Genomic DNA, 14,791 nt, shown 5'->3' with positions numbered 1-14,791 from the left:
TGTCAGTTTCACCTGTGAGGCTACTTTTGGTAAAGTTCAAAAGCAGAAAATCTTAACCGCTTGGCATGGCTAAAGTCAAGTAACAAGGGATTTAAAAGGATTTTCTTAAAGAGTGCTCAGCTTAATTAAAAGTGAGTATTCAAATTATATGTATACTTAAAGGCTCTTTTCCTCTCAGTTGACTGAATTGTTTTTCTCCAATTTTTGTCTTACCACTCTTAATGCATGCATGAGAGGCCCTAAGATAACTTCTGGTAGCATGGAACTCCTTGGGAAAAACAGGAGTTCAATGGAACTCCTCGGGAAAAACAGACCCCATTTTGGGGGGAAAAAAACCTTTGTTTTCCTCATTATACCCCCCAAATTAAAAGTAGATAGTTCCCTCTCAAAATAAAAGGCTCTGCTCTGTTATGCATTGTGTTAACTACTATTTTAAATTTGGGGGTATCAAGTTACTCACATTATGTTGTAACCAAGGGAGTTGGAAGGAAAGCACCATACTCTGAATTCCAATTGAGAGTCCTTTATTGCCAGTGACCGAGAATCAGCTCACGCTCAAAAATCTCTTGGCCCCGAAGAAGGGGTTTGATTCCTTTTTGTATCTTGCTTGAGAGAGGGGAGGGGAAGCCTAGCTGAAGCAGAATTTACAGAAGCAGAACACGCAAGTTAGATAGGGAGGCTGGTAACCAGGAGGCAGGAGGCAGGAGGCTCCCATGATTGTTGATTACTAAGGAGAGTATACACAAGCAGTTCCCATGATTGCTGTTTACCAAGGGGAGTATTCGGTACTTGCCATACAGTCAATCAAGGGGGTATTCACAATAGCAAGTGGGCTTGCCAAACAGGATATGGTTACAATGGTTATATGCCTCTATAGTTCTAAGCACAGCATGACTCAGCACAGTAGCATGACCCAGGTATGCACTCAGGGGAGAAACGGTGGGAAGGGTGAGGCAGAGGTTAAGATGGAGTCTGTCTGGCTCTCACCAAGATGGAGTCTGTCAGGCTAACACAAGGTAGGTTAGCACAATTATGAGAAAGCTTTTGTGTGTAATAACTAGGTAGAAAAGACACTGTAAGGGATGGCTAATAGTAGTTATAAATCAGAGAAGCATGCTCTTGGCTGTCTGAAAAATACAGAAACATTCCATGGGGGAATGGGCTACTTATAAAATAAGCCAATTGGCTTTGGGTTGCCTTGCAAAAAAAATTCATGGTGTTATCTATCTTTGGTCCTTGAAGTTGGTGACCTTTGGAAGACACTACACTGTCTTCTCACATACTATCCTCCCCCCTTTTGGGAGCCCAAGATACAGTATAAAATGGTACCCTTAATTTTAGAGATCTGTCTCTGCCTTCAGCTATGCCTGCTTATTAGGCCCTAAAAATGCATGTTTACTGGCCCTGTTCCTCCAAGGGTTTCACCCTAAAGCCAGTGGTTGAATTAAAAACCCAGCAAATGAAAAATCTTAACAAGTGCTGAATCTTCTGTCTGTTTGTGTTGCTATATATGTGTTATGTGTAATGACTATAAAAAGAGCTCTAATTGATTGGCTTAAAGAAAAATAAGTACTTAAATCAAATATGTTTAGTTCTCCTGACAGTAATAAATAAAAATACTCTTGGTAGATTTTTCTGGCAAGATGGCCGAATAGAAACAGCTTTGGTGTGCAGTTCCCAGCAAGAGTGACACAGAAGGTGGGTGATCTCCACATTTCCAACTGAGGTATCTGGTCATCTCTTTAGGACTGGCTAGACAGTGGGTTTAGCCCAAGGAGGGCGATCCAAAGCAGGGTGGGCCATTGCCTCACCCAGGAAGCACAAGAGGCCGGAGAACTTCTCCTAGCCAAGGGACTCCATTAGGGACTTTTCCCAGCACTCTGGCACTCTAGCTAAGATACTGTGCTTTTCCCACAGTCTTCACAACCCGCAGACCAGGAGATTCCCTCCAGTGCCTATGACACAAGCAACCCAGGTTTCCAGCACAAAACTGGGCGGCTATTTGGGAAGACATTGAGCAAGCTGTAGCTGTTTTTTTTGTTGTTGTTGTTGTTGTTGTTGTTATTGTTATTATTTTGTACCCCAGTGGTGCCTGGAATGCCAGTGAGACAAAACCACTCATTCCCCTGAAAAAGGGTGCTGAAACTGGGGAGCCAAGTGATCTGGCTTGGAGGGTCCCACCCCTCAAAGACCAGCAAGTTAAGATCCACTGGCTTGAAATTCTCACAGCCAGCACAGCAGTCTGAGCTTGACCCGGGACATTTGAGGTGGTGGGGGGAGAGGCGTCTGCCATTGCTGAGGTTCAGGTAGGCACTTTTAACTCTGCTGTGTAAATGAAGTCATCAGGAAGTTTACACAGTTACTAGGCGGAGCCCACAGCAGCCCACCCAGATCACTGCAGGCAGACTGTGTCACTAGACTCCCTCCTTGTTGGGCAGGGCATCTCTAAAAAAAGGCAGCACCCTGTCAGGGACTTATAAATAAAGCCCCCACCTTCCTGGTACAGAGAACCTAGGAAAGGGGGCTGATGTGGGTACAGCTTCGGAAGACTTAAATGACCCTATCTGACAGCTCTGAAGGGAGCAATGGATCCCCTAGGACAGTGCTTGAGCTCTGATAAGGGACAGACTGCCTCCTCAAGTGGCTCCTTGACCCCCGTGTATCCAGACTGGGAGATGTCTCCCAGCAGGGGCTGACAGACACCTCATACAGGAGAGCTCTGGTTGACATCTGGGGGCTACCCTTCTGGGATGAAGCTACCAGAGGAGGGAACAGACAGCAGTCTTTGCTGTTCTGCAGCCCACACAGGAGATTCCCAGGCAAGCAGGATATGGAGTGGACCTCCAGCAAACTCCAGTAGACCTGCAGCAGAGAGGCCTGTTAGAAGGAAAACTAACAAACAGAAATAAATAGTTTCAACATCAGCAGAAAGGACGTCCATTCAGAGACTCCATCCAAAGGTCACCAACTTCAAGGACCAAAGATAGATAACTCCATGAAGATGAGAAGAAACCAATACAAAAAGGCTGAAAACTCCAAAAAGCAGAATACCTCTTCTCCTCCATGGGATCACAACTCCTCACCAGCAAGGAAACAAAACTGGATAGAGAATGAGTTTGAGGAATTGACAGAAGCAGGCTTTAGAAGGCAGGATATAACAAACCTTTCCGAACTAAAGGAGTATGTTCTAACCCAATGCAGGGAAGCTAAGAACCTTGAAAAAAGGTTAGACAAAATGCTAACTAGAATAACCGGTGTAGAGAAGAACATAAACGATTTAATGGAGCTGAAAAACACAGCATGACAACTTCGTGAAGCATATAGAAGTTTCAATAGCCAAATCAATCAAGTGGAAGAAAGAATGTCAGAGATTGAAGGTAAACTCAATGAAATAAAGTGAGAAGGCAAGATTAGAGAAAAAAGAGTGAAAAGAAATAAAGCCTCCAAGAAATACGGGATTATGTGAAAAGACCAAATTTACATTTGATCGGTGTACGTGAAAGTGATGGGGATAATGAAACCAATTTGAAAAACACTCTTCAAGATATTATCCAAGAGAACTTCCCCAACCTAGCAAGGCAGGCCAACATTCCAATTCAGGAAATACAGAAAACACCCCAAAGACAGTTTTTAAGAAGAGCAACTCCAAGACATGTAATTGTCAGATTCACCAGGGTTGAAATGAGAGAAAAAAATGCTAAGCGCAGCCAAAGAGAAAGGTTGGGTTACCCACAAAGGAAAGCTGATCAAACGCACAGTGGATCTCTCTGCAGAAACACTACAAGCCAGAAGAGAGTAGGGGCCAATATTGAACATCTTTAAAGAAAAGAATTTTCAACACAGAATTTCATATCCAGCCAAACTAAGCTTCTAAGCAAAGGAGAATAAAATCCTTTAAGGACCAGCACATGCTAAGAGATTTTGTCACCACCAGGCCTGCCTTACAAGAGCTCCTGAAGGAAGCACTAAACATGGAAAGGAACAACCACTTTGGAAAGTACCGATGGAAAGTACCAGCCACTTCAAAACATACCAAATTGTAAAGACCATGAACACTATGAAGAAACTGCATCAACTAACAGGCAAAACAACCAGCTAGCATCAAAATGGCAGGATTGAATTCACACATAACAATATTAACCTTAAATGTAAATGTACTAAATGCCCCAATTAAAAGACACAGACTGGCAAATTGGGTAGAGTCAAGACCCATTGGTGTGCTGTATTCAAGAGACCCATCTTGAGTGGAAAGACACACATAGGCTGAAAATAAAGGGATGGAAGAAGATTTACCAAGCAAATAGAAAAAAAAAAAAAAAAAAAGGGGGGGGGTTGCAATCCTAGTCTCTGATAAAACAGACTTTAAACCAACAAAAATCAAAAGAGGCAAAGAAGGGCATTATGTAATGGTAAAGGGATCAGTGCAACTCTATTTAGGATAGAGCTAACTATCCTAAATATATATGCACCCAATACAGGAGCACCCAGATACATAAAGCAAGTTCTTAATAACCTACAAGGAGACTTACACTCCCACACAATAATAGTGGAAGACTTTAACACCCCACTGTCAATATTAGATCAACGAGACAAAAAATTAACATGAATATCCAGTACTTGAATTCAGATGTGAGCCAGGCAGACCTAGCAGACATCTACAGAACTCTCCACCCCAAATCTGCAGAATATACATTCTTCTCAGCACCACATTGCACTTACTCTAAATTGACCACATAATTGAAAAACAGTCCTCAGCAAATGCAAAAGATGGATATCAAACAGTCTCTCAGACAACAATGCAATCACATTAGAACTCAGAATTAAGAAACTCACTCAAAACTGCACACCTAGATGGAAACTAAATAACCTGCTCCTGAATGACTACTGGATAAATAATGAAATGAAGGCAGAAATAAAGATTTTTTTGGAAACCAATGAGAATGAAGACACAACATACCAGAATCTCTGGGACACATTTAAAGCAGTGTGTAGAGGGAAATTTATAACACTAAATGCCCATAAGAGAAATGGGGAAAGATCTAAAATCGACACTCTATTATCACAATTAAAAGAACTAGAGGAGCAAGATCAAACAAATTCTAAAGCTAGCAGAAGATAAGAAACAACTAAGATCAGAGCAGAACTGAAGGAGATAGAGACACACACACAAAAAAAAAACCTTCAAAAATCAGTGATTCCAGGAACTGATTTTTTTGAAAAGATCAACAAAATAGATAGACAACTAACCAGATTAATAAAGAAGTAAATAGAGAAGAATCAAATAGATGTAATAAAAAACGGCAAAGGTGATATCACCACCAATCCCGCAGAACTACAAACTATCATCAGAGAATACTATAGACACCTCTATGCAAATAAACCAGTAAACCTAGAAGAAATGGATAAATTCATTGGAACTTACACCCTCCTAAGACTAAACCAGGAAGAAGTCAAATCCCTGAACAGACCAATAACGAAATCTGAAATTGAGGCAGCAAATAGCCTACCAATGAAAGAAAGTCCAGGTCCAGACGGGTTCACAGCCGAATCCTACCAGAGGTACAAAAGAGGAGCTGATACCATTTTTTTCTGAAACTATTCCATATATTAGAAAAAGAGGAAATCCTCCATAACTCATTTTATAAGACCAACATCATCCTGATACCAAAACCTGGCAGAGACACAACTAAAAAAGAAAATTTCAGGCCAATATCCATGATGAACATCCCTGCAAAAATCTTGAATAAAATACTGGCAAACCAAATCCAACAGCACATCAAAAAGCTTATCCATCATGATCAAGTTGGCTTCATCCTGGGGATGCAAAGCTGGTTCAACATACGCACATCTATAAATGTAATCCACCACATAAACAGAACCAAAGACAAAAACCACATGATTATCTCAATAGATGCAGAGGAGGCCTTTGACAAAATTCAACAGTCCTTTATGCTAAAAATCTCAATAAACTAGGTATTGATGGAATGTATCTCAACATAATAAAAGATATTTATGAGAAACCCACAGCCAATATCTTACTGAATGGGCAAAAACTGGAAGCATTCCCTTTGAAAACTGGCGCTAGGCAAGAGTGCCCTCTCTCACCATTCCTATTCAACATAGTATTAGAAATTCTAGCCAGAGAAATTAGGCAATAAAAGGAAATAAAGAGTATTCAATTAGGAAAAGAGGAAGTCAAATTGTCTCTATTTTCAAATGACATGATTGTATATTTAGAAGACCCCATCATCTCAGCCCCAAATCTCCTTAAATTAATAAGCAACTTCAGCAAAGTCTCAGGATACAAAATCAATGTGCAAAAATCACAAACATTCCTATACTCCAATAACAGACAGACAACCAAATCATGAGTGAACTCCCATTCACAATTGCTACAAAGAGAATAAAATACAACTAACAAAGGACGTGAAGGACCTCTTCAAGGAAAACTACAAACCACTGCTCAAGGAAATAAGAGAGGACACAAAGATGAAAAAACATTCCATGCTCATGGTTAGGAAGAATCAACATGGTGAAAATGGCCATACTGCCAAAAGTAATTTATAGATTCAATGCTATTCCCATCAAGCTACCATTGACCTTCTTCACAGAACTGGAGAAAACCACCTTAAACTCCATATGGAACCAAAAAAGAGCCTGCATAGCCAAGATAATCCTAGGCAAAAAGAACAAAGCTGGAGGCATAACGCTATCTGACTTCAAACTATATTACAAGGCTACAGTAATCAAAACAGTATGGTACTTGTACTAAAACTGATATAGACCAATGGAACAGAACAGAGACCATCCTATCTTTGACAAACCTGACAAAAGCAACGGGGAAAGGATTCCCTGTTTAATAAATGGAGTTGGGAAAACTGGCTAGCCATGTGCAGAAAGCTGAAACTGGACCCTTTCCTTACAATTTATACAAAAATTAACTCCAGATGGATTAAAGATTTAAACATAAGACCTAACACCATAAAAACCCTAGAAGAAAACCTAGGCAATACCATTCAGGATATAGACGTAGGCAAGGACTTCATGACTAAAACACCAAAAGCAATAGCAACAAAAGCCAAAATAGACAAATAGGACCTAATTAAACTTAAGGGCTTCTGCACATCAAAAGAAACAATCATTATAGTGAACTGGCAACCAACAGAATGGGAAAAAAATTTTTTGCAATCTTGCCATCTGACAAAGGGCTAATATCCAGAATCTACACAGAACTAAAACAAATGTGTAAGAAAAAAAAACCATCAAAAAGTCGGTGGAGGTTATGAACAGACAATTTTTAAAAGAAGACATGTGGCCAACAAACATGAAAAAATGCTCACTAGTCATTAGAGAAATGCAAATGAAAACCACATTGAGGTACCCTCTCATGCCAGTTAGAATAGTGATCATATAAAAAATCTGGAGACAAATGCTGGAGAGGATGTGGAGAAATAGAAATGCTTTTACACTGTTGGTGAGAGTGTAAATTAGTTCACCCATTGTGGAAGACAGTGTGGTGATTCCTCAAGGATCTAGAAATAGAAATACCATTTGACCTAGCAATTCCATTACTGGGTATATACCCAAAGGATTATAAATCATTCTATTATAAAGACACATGCACACATATGTTAGTTGCGGCACTGTTTACAATAGCAAAGACTTGGAACCATCCCAAATGCCCATCAATGATAGATTGGGTAAAGAAAATGTGGCACATATACACCATGGAATACTATGCAGCCATAAAATAGGATGAGTTCATGTTTTTTGCAGGGTCATGGAGGAATCTGGAAATGATCATTTTCAGCAAACTGACACAAGAACAGAAAACTAAACACTGCATGTTCTCACTCATAAGTGGGTGTTTAGCAATGACACAGGGAGGGGAACATCAGGCACTGGTATCTGTTGGGGGCTGGGGGGCTAGGGAAAGTATAGCTGGTGGTGGGGAGAATGGGGAGAGAGAACATTAGGAGAAATACCTATTGTAGGTGATGGGGGGATGGAGGCAGGAAACCACGACGGCATGTGTGTACCTATGTAACAATACTGTACGGTATGCACATTACCCCAGAACTTCAAGTATAACAACAACAAAACCCACCTAAAATTTGCATTGAATAATTTAAAAAACCAAAATTCTGTAGACATAAAGATATTCTCGTAGCATTATCTATATATGATACAGGTTAAGTGCCTGAGTCTCAAGTAAATTATGAAATCATACAGTCATAAAAATAGAAAGTAGGACCAGCTATATAATTTTCAGATCCCACCCAAATGAAAACACTGAGTACTATGTTCAAAATTATTAAGAATTTTAAAATGTTGACAGCAGAGCATTAAACTAGTCATTGTTTATTCCCTTCTGGGCATGGGATCCTCTGTGCCTTCATAAAGCCAGAGCTGATAGAAACATAAAGAGTATTTACTTAACTGAGAAATAGAATGCATGAATTAAATGCACTGTGGTTATGATTATGTAGTATATATGTACATGTGCAATGAACTTGGGTATTAACTCCAAATCACCAAAATAGCTACTTTAAGGTGGTAAGATCATGGAGTGGGAAAATGTTTCATGATCTTTATATTATTTTTGGATTGGGCATGGTGGCTCACACCTGTAATCCCAGCACTTTGGGAGGCCGAGGTGGGCAGATCACAAGGTCAAGAGATTGAGCCCATCCTGGCCAACATGGTGAAACCCCGTCTCTACCAAAAATACAAAAATTAGCTGGGTGTGGTGGCCTGTGCCTGTAGTCCCAGCTACTCAGGAGGCTGAGGCAGGAGTAGTAGTTCACATCACTTGAACCCAGGAGGTGAAGGTTGCAGTGAGCCAAGATCACACCACTGGATTTCAGCTTGGTGAGAGAGCGAGACTCCGTCTCAAACAAACAAACAAAAAAAAAGGCTTGGCTTGGTGGCTCATGCCTGTAACCCCAGCACTTTCCTAGTTGGGCAGATTACCTGAGGTCAGGAGGTCAAGACCAGCCTGACCAACATGGAGAAACCCTGTCTCTACTAAAAATACAGAATTAGCTAGGCATGGTGGTACATGCCTGTAAATCCAGCTACTTGGGAGACTGAAGCAGGAGAATCACTTGAATCTGGGATTTGGAGGTTGCAGTGAGCCATTGCTCTCCAACCTGGGCAACAAGAGTGAAACTCTGTCCCAAAAAAAAAAAACCCTTTAAAAAATCAGCTGCCTTCAGTCTGTACAAGCCTGGGTGTGGAGCTGCTGCTATGCACCCAGTGAGAACTCAGCCTGGGAGCCAATCAGGCCTCTTACCGAGAACATTCTAGGATATTCTAGGATGAAGAAAGCCAAGGAGAAAAAAACACACATGTAGTTTTTTGGTAAGGGGGAAGATGAGACCAAATGGTGTATGAAGTGGTCGAAATGCCTACTTTTGCCAAGTACCACAGCTGGTAGCCTGGGTTCACTGAAAGAGCCTTAGGTTCGTCGGAGTTTCTGGCCAGGTGACAGGAACGCTCTGCAGGGCTGCCTTCTCAGGTTCTGACCTTGTTGCTTTCAGGAAGAGCCTCAGAGCACAGGAATTGCCAATCACTACCTAGTTAGAGCTTTATTTGGGCTTTGAGGGTACTTCCATTCTTACCACATGACACTTCACAAGGTGAAACCGACATCACCCACTGTGCATACCCAGCTCCGCTGCTGTCTCATAGCTGACAGGGGTGCCCCCTGCTCTGCTCAGGAATGTTCACAAGCTGTCCAGGGTACACGGAGTGACCAGCAGAGTCAGGGCTCTAGCCCCAGCCTGTGCACACCACATCCAACAAAATGAGCCACCATCACTGCCTCCTGGAGATTCTAACGCTGTTGCATTTCTCCACACATGGCATCATTTTCTTCTCTAATGGGTGCTTTGGGATATCCCTGTTTCTTTCCCCACCTTGAGCACCTTCCTGCCCCCTGGTTTATGTTTGATGTTCAAGCTCTGGTTGAAGGCTCTGCACTCAGTGTGACAGCCAGATGACGGGAGCTGAGTTTCGGCCAGTTGATGGGCAGCACAGCCAGTGGGCTCACTCCAGGCCTCGCTTGGCTGATAGATGTCCCTCATCACACTGGCTGGCTGGGCTGCTCATGGAGCCACCATATAATCAACACTTTTTACTCAATCCTTAGGTTTGAAGTCACCCAAGTTGGATTTTTCATCATTGGTTAAGAAACCGCTGAAGCGGTAAGAAACTAGGCTTACTGTTCTGGAATGGTAGAATACAAACCTCATTTTATAGACATCAGATATGAGGCACAGCCTTTCCGCACTGCCCACAGAGGAGTCCATGTGGCGTTGTTCTGGATTCATGTTGTAATTTAAAGGGAAACTTTCACAATGTCAGGAGCCCTTCATGTCCTGCAAATGAAGGAGGATGTCCTTAGGTTCCTTGCAGCAGGAACCCACTTAGGTGGCAGCAATCTTGACTTCCGGATGGAACAGTACATCGATAAAAGGAAAAGTGACGGCATCTACGTCATAAATCTGAAGACGACCTGGGAGAAGCTTCTGCTGGCAGCTCATGCCATTGTTGCCATTGAAAACCCTGCTGATGTCAATGTCATATCCTCCAGGAATACTGGCCAGAGGGCCATGCTGAAGTTTGCTGCTGCTACTGGAGCCACTCCAATTGCTGCCCCTTCACTCCTGGAACCTTCACTAACCACATCCAGGCAGCCTTCCGAGAGCCATGGCTTCTTGTAGTTACTGACCCCAGGGCTGACCACCAGCCTCTCATGGAGGCATCTTATGTTAACCTATCTACCATCGCTCCGTGTAACACAGATTCTCTTCTGCGCTGTGTGAACATTGCCATCCCATGCATCAACAAGGGAGCTCACTCAGTAGGTTTGATGTGGTGGATGCTGGCTCGGGAAGTTCTGAGCATGCGTGGTACCATCTCCTGTGAACACCCTTGGAAGGTCATTCCTGATCTCTGCTTCTACAGAAAAAAAAAGAGCAGGCTGCTGCTGACAAGGCTGTGACCAAGGAGGAATTTCAGGGTGAATGAACTACTCCAGCTCCTAAGTTCACTGCTACTCAGCCTGAGGTTGCAGACTGGTCTGAAGGCATGCGGGTGCCCTCTGTGTCTATCCAGCAGTTCCCTACTGAAGACTGGAGCGTCAGCCTGCCGCGGAAGACTGGTCTGCAGCTCCCACTGCTCAGGCCACTGAATGGGTAGGAGCAACCACTGAACGGTCTTAAGCTGTTCTTGCATGGGCTCTTAAACAACGTAGAAATAAGGTTGATGGAAAATAAACATCCGTTTCTAAAAAATAAAAATAAAAAACTCACAGAGAAGCAGAGTGACTTCCTAAGGGGAATATAGGCATAAGCATCAGAATGCCACAAAGCTCTGTCTGGCTGGAACCTGTACCTGGTGATGCCTAATCCAGAATGTCTTCCTTTTAGTACCCCAGGATGCAGGACGCTGTCCTCACCCCACAGGCACCATCATGCCGTAAAATATGGCACCCTCAGTGTAAACTCTGTTGCCCAGATTTACCTGAGTCATGCAATATCTTTTTTGTTGTGTTTAACCTGAGATACACTTTTTGGTCATGAATGTCTTCAAATGTAATTGCATAGAGCTTTGCAAAATCGTTTCATAAATGTTTTAATTTTCTCTGTATCATTGTATCATTATTCCCTTGGCCTTTTTTTTTTTTCTTTGAGGCAGAGTCTCACGCTGTACCCAGGCTGGTGTGCAATGGCAAGATCTCGGCTCACTGAGACCTCCACCTCTTGGATTTAAGCGATTCTCCTGCCTCAGCCTCCTGAGTAGACAGGATTACGGGTGCCCACCACCATGCCCAGTTAATTTTTGTATTTTTAGTAGAGATGGGGTTTCACCATGCTGGCTAGGCTGGTCTCGAAATCCTGACCTCATGATCTGCCCACCTTGGCCTCCTCCCGAAGTACTAGGATTACAGGCCTGAGCCACCCGGCCTGGCCTCCCTTAACTTTTTTTTTTTTTTTTTTTAGTTTTTGAGACACACTGGAGTGCAGTAGTGCGATCTTGGGTCACTACAACCTCCACCACCCAGCTTCAAGCAATTCTCCTGCCTCAGCCTCCCAAGTAGCTGGGATTACAGGTGCCTACCACCAGGCCCAGCTAATTTTTGAATTTTTAGTGGAGACGGGGTTTCACTATATTGGCCAGGCTGGTCTCCAACTCCTGACCTCAAGTGATCTGCCCGCCTTGGCCTGCCAAAGTGCTGGGATGACAGGCATGAGCCACCGTGCCTGGCCACTCTTGGCTTATTTCTAATTATTTAAGAAAACATGTTTTCTCGATTACCAACTACAGGTTTATCTGTATTTTCAAAGAACTTTGTCGATTCGTTTTCCCGTTTTGCCGTTTATTTCTTCAATTATCTTTATTTTTTCTTCTGTTTTCCTTTGACTTCTTTTTTTATTCCCCTAACTTTTTGAGCTGAATGCTTTATCTATTTATTTTTATTTCTTTATTTTTAAATACATATGTGGCGGAGGTCATGCAAGCTCCTCTTGAGTACATCTTTAACTAATTCTTCTGCTTTAATACGTGGTGTTCTTCTCATTTTTGTTTAGATATACATTAATTTGAGTTTTGATTTTTTTTCTATGAGCCATATGTGGTTTAAAAAATAATTTTGTCATTTTCAAGTGATTAATATTCATTTTGATTCTATTTATATTGAAAATGTGTGGTCTGACATTATAGGTCATGTTTTTTCAATTTTTGTTAATTTGTCATGATTTTCTGTGTGTCTTTAATGATATATGATTGTACCATGGGTCTAATTAAAACATTGTGCATTCTCTATTATAATGAAGTTAAATGTATAACTCTTACATCAACCTTATTAATTATATTGTTCAGATCCAACGTGCTCTTAATTTTAGTCTGTTTGCTCTGTCATGGTTGACAGCGGTCAATTAAATTTTCCTATTACTATTAAAGTGTCTATTACCATTACTATCACTCCTATTACTATTCAATGTCTCTTTATTTTATTTTATTTTTGCATTTCCTGCATTTCATATACTTATGGTGTTATTTTGTGCATAAAGATTTGCTAAAACTGCTTTATTGTTGGAAACAGATGCTCGGTGCTGCAAAGAAAAATCAGCACTGAGAAAAAGGATCTCTCAGCAAGCAATTTTTGCTTCCCAGACTGCAGTAAGGGTACCCTCACTAGCCATCTTGCCACAAGAGTACAGCAAACAAAGGAAAAGCAGACATATTTATTCCATATGCATTTGGGGTTGGTGTCTGATCTCCATTGGCTAAACTAAAACCCGATTGGCTAACAACTTTAAACTTTTCTGAACAGGTTAAAGCAATGGTGAGCTGGGACATGCCTGTGAGCATGTCCAGCACAGGTATCTTGGTTAAAGTACAAGGACATAGAATACTATGTACCTGTAAGCATAGCATGTCTAACAGCTACATAGCATAGGGCTTAACAAAGAGGTATTAGCACACTTATGATTTGATTTATTCTTTAACAAGAAAGGAAACTTTAAAGAGGAACTTTTCTACTTCCCACATTTATTATTTTACATATGTTTCTATAATTATTTCTGTGTTCCTCTTTTTCTCAATTAACATCTCCTGCCTTAAATTCAACCTTGTCTGATACTAATATTATCTCAATTTTTTTTCCTATCATTTGCTTGACCATTCCAATAATTTATTTAGCTTTGTATCTTGTATAATAGTCTGCAGTTTGGATTTGGCATTTTACTTATTTTAATATTTATTATCTTGTAATAAGTGAGTTTATCCCACTGACACTTATAACATATTTTTGGTTAAAATTATCTGACTGTATTTTAGTTTGGAGGGAGGTTGATAATAGATATACGTAAATAATAAAGAAATGATTCTGAGGATTGTAACTTCCATGCAGAGGCTAAAATAGGTTATGATAGAAAATGTCTGGGATGGGGAGTTCTTTAGCTAGGATGCTCAGAGATGTTTCTTCAAGGAGATGATATTTTAGCTTATTCAATAAATTTTACAAGTACTTTTTGATTACCTATATATGGCAAACATTTACTGGGTACCAGGAATACGGTGGTGAACATTTCTGCCCTTGGAGAGTTTATATAGTAATGAGATCAGCATGATGAGACATTAGTGCTGAGATAGAAGCAACTGGGTAAATCTCTGCCAAAGAAGAACCTTCCAAAGGAGAAGAAATATCACATGCAAAGGCCCTGAGATGGGAAAATACAGAGTGTTCAAGAAACATAAGGTTATGGCTAGAGCATAGTGAGGAGAGGAGACAGGGGAGGGAGGTGAGTGGTGGAGGCAGGCAGGAGCGAGATTACAGAGGCATTTGGCACAGGAAATGACAGCTCTTTATTACAATTATCCTGGAAAGCATTGGGTCTGATTTACATTTAAGAAATACCACTTTGGCTTCTCTTTGAGTAGAGCAAGAGTAAAGAGAGGAAGTCCAGCCAGATGGCATTTGAATCATTTCAGGTGAGAAATAATAGTGGTTTAAACTAGAATTATAGAGATGAGGATGGTGAGAAGCAGACAGATTTGGTGTATATTTTAATAAGTTTGTACTGATAGACTGAATAAGACAAGGAGAGGAATCAACGACGACAAAGGGGCTGTGAAGCCCACAGCTGAGCAAAGGAGCATTGATGATACTGAATTGGAATATGGGGCAGCTCCAGGGGCTGCAGGCAGTGGAAGGGGAACCAGCAGCTTTGCTAGAGGCAAACTGGGCAGTTTGTCTTTTTATTTTACTTTAGGTGCATAC

General features: G+C 41.3%; 1 pseudogene; it reads left to right on the top strand.

Moving 5' to 3' along the window:
- Nucleotides 1–10,361: 10,361 nt before the first annotated feature.
- Nucleotides 10,362–11,228, top strand: LOC105710053 (small ribosomal subunit protein uS2-like; annotated as a pseudogene).
- Nucleotides 11,229–14,791: the final 3,563 nt, after the last annotated feature.

Source organism: Aotus nancymaae, unplaced genomic scaffold (genome assembly GCF_030222135.1).
Source record: "Aotus nancymaae isolate 86718 unplaced genomic scaffold, 86718_ANA_hifiasm-v0.15.2.pri h1tg000009l, whole genome shotgun sequence".
Taxonomy (NCBI): domain Eukaryota; kingdom Metazoa; phylum Chordata; class Mammalia; order Primates; family Aotidae; genus Aotus; species Aotus nancymaae.
The sequence above is the reverse complement of the archived record's forward strand: the minus strand, read 5'-3'. Positions and strand labels throughout refer to the sequence as shown.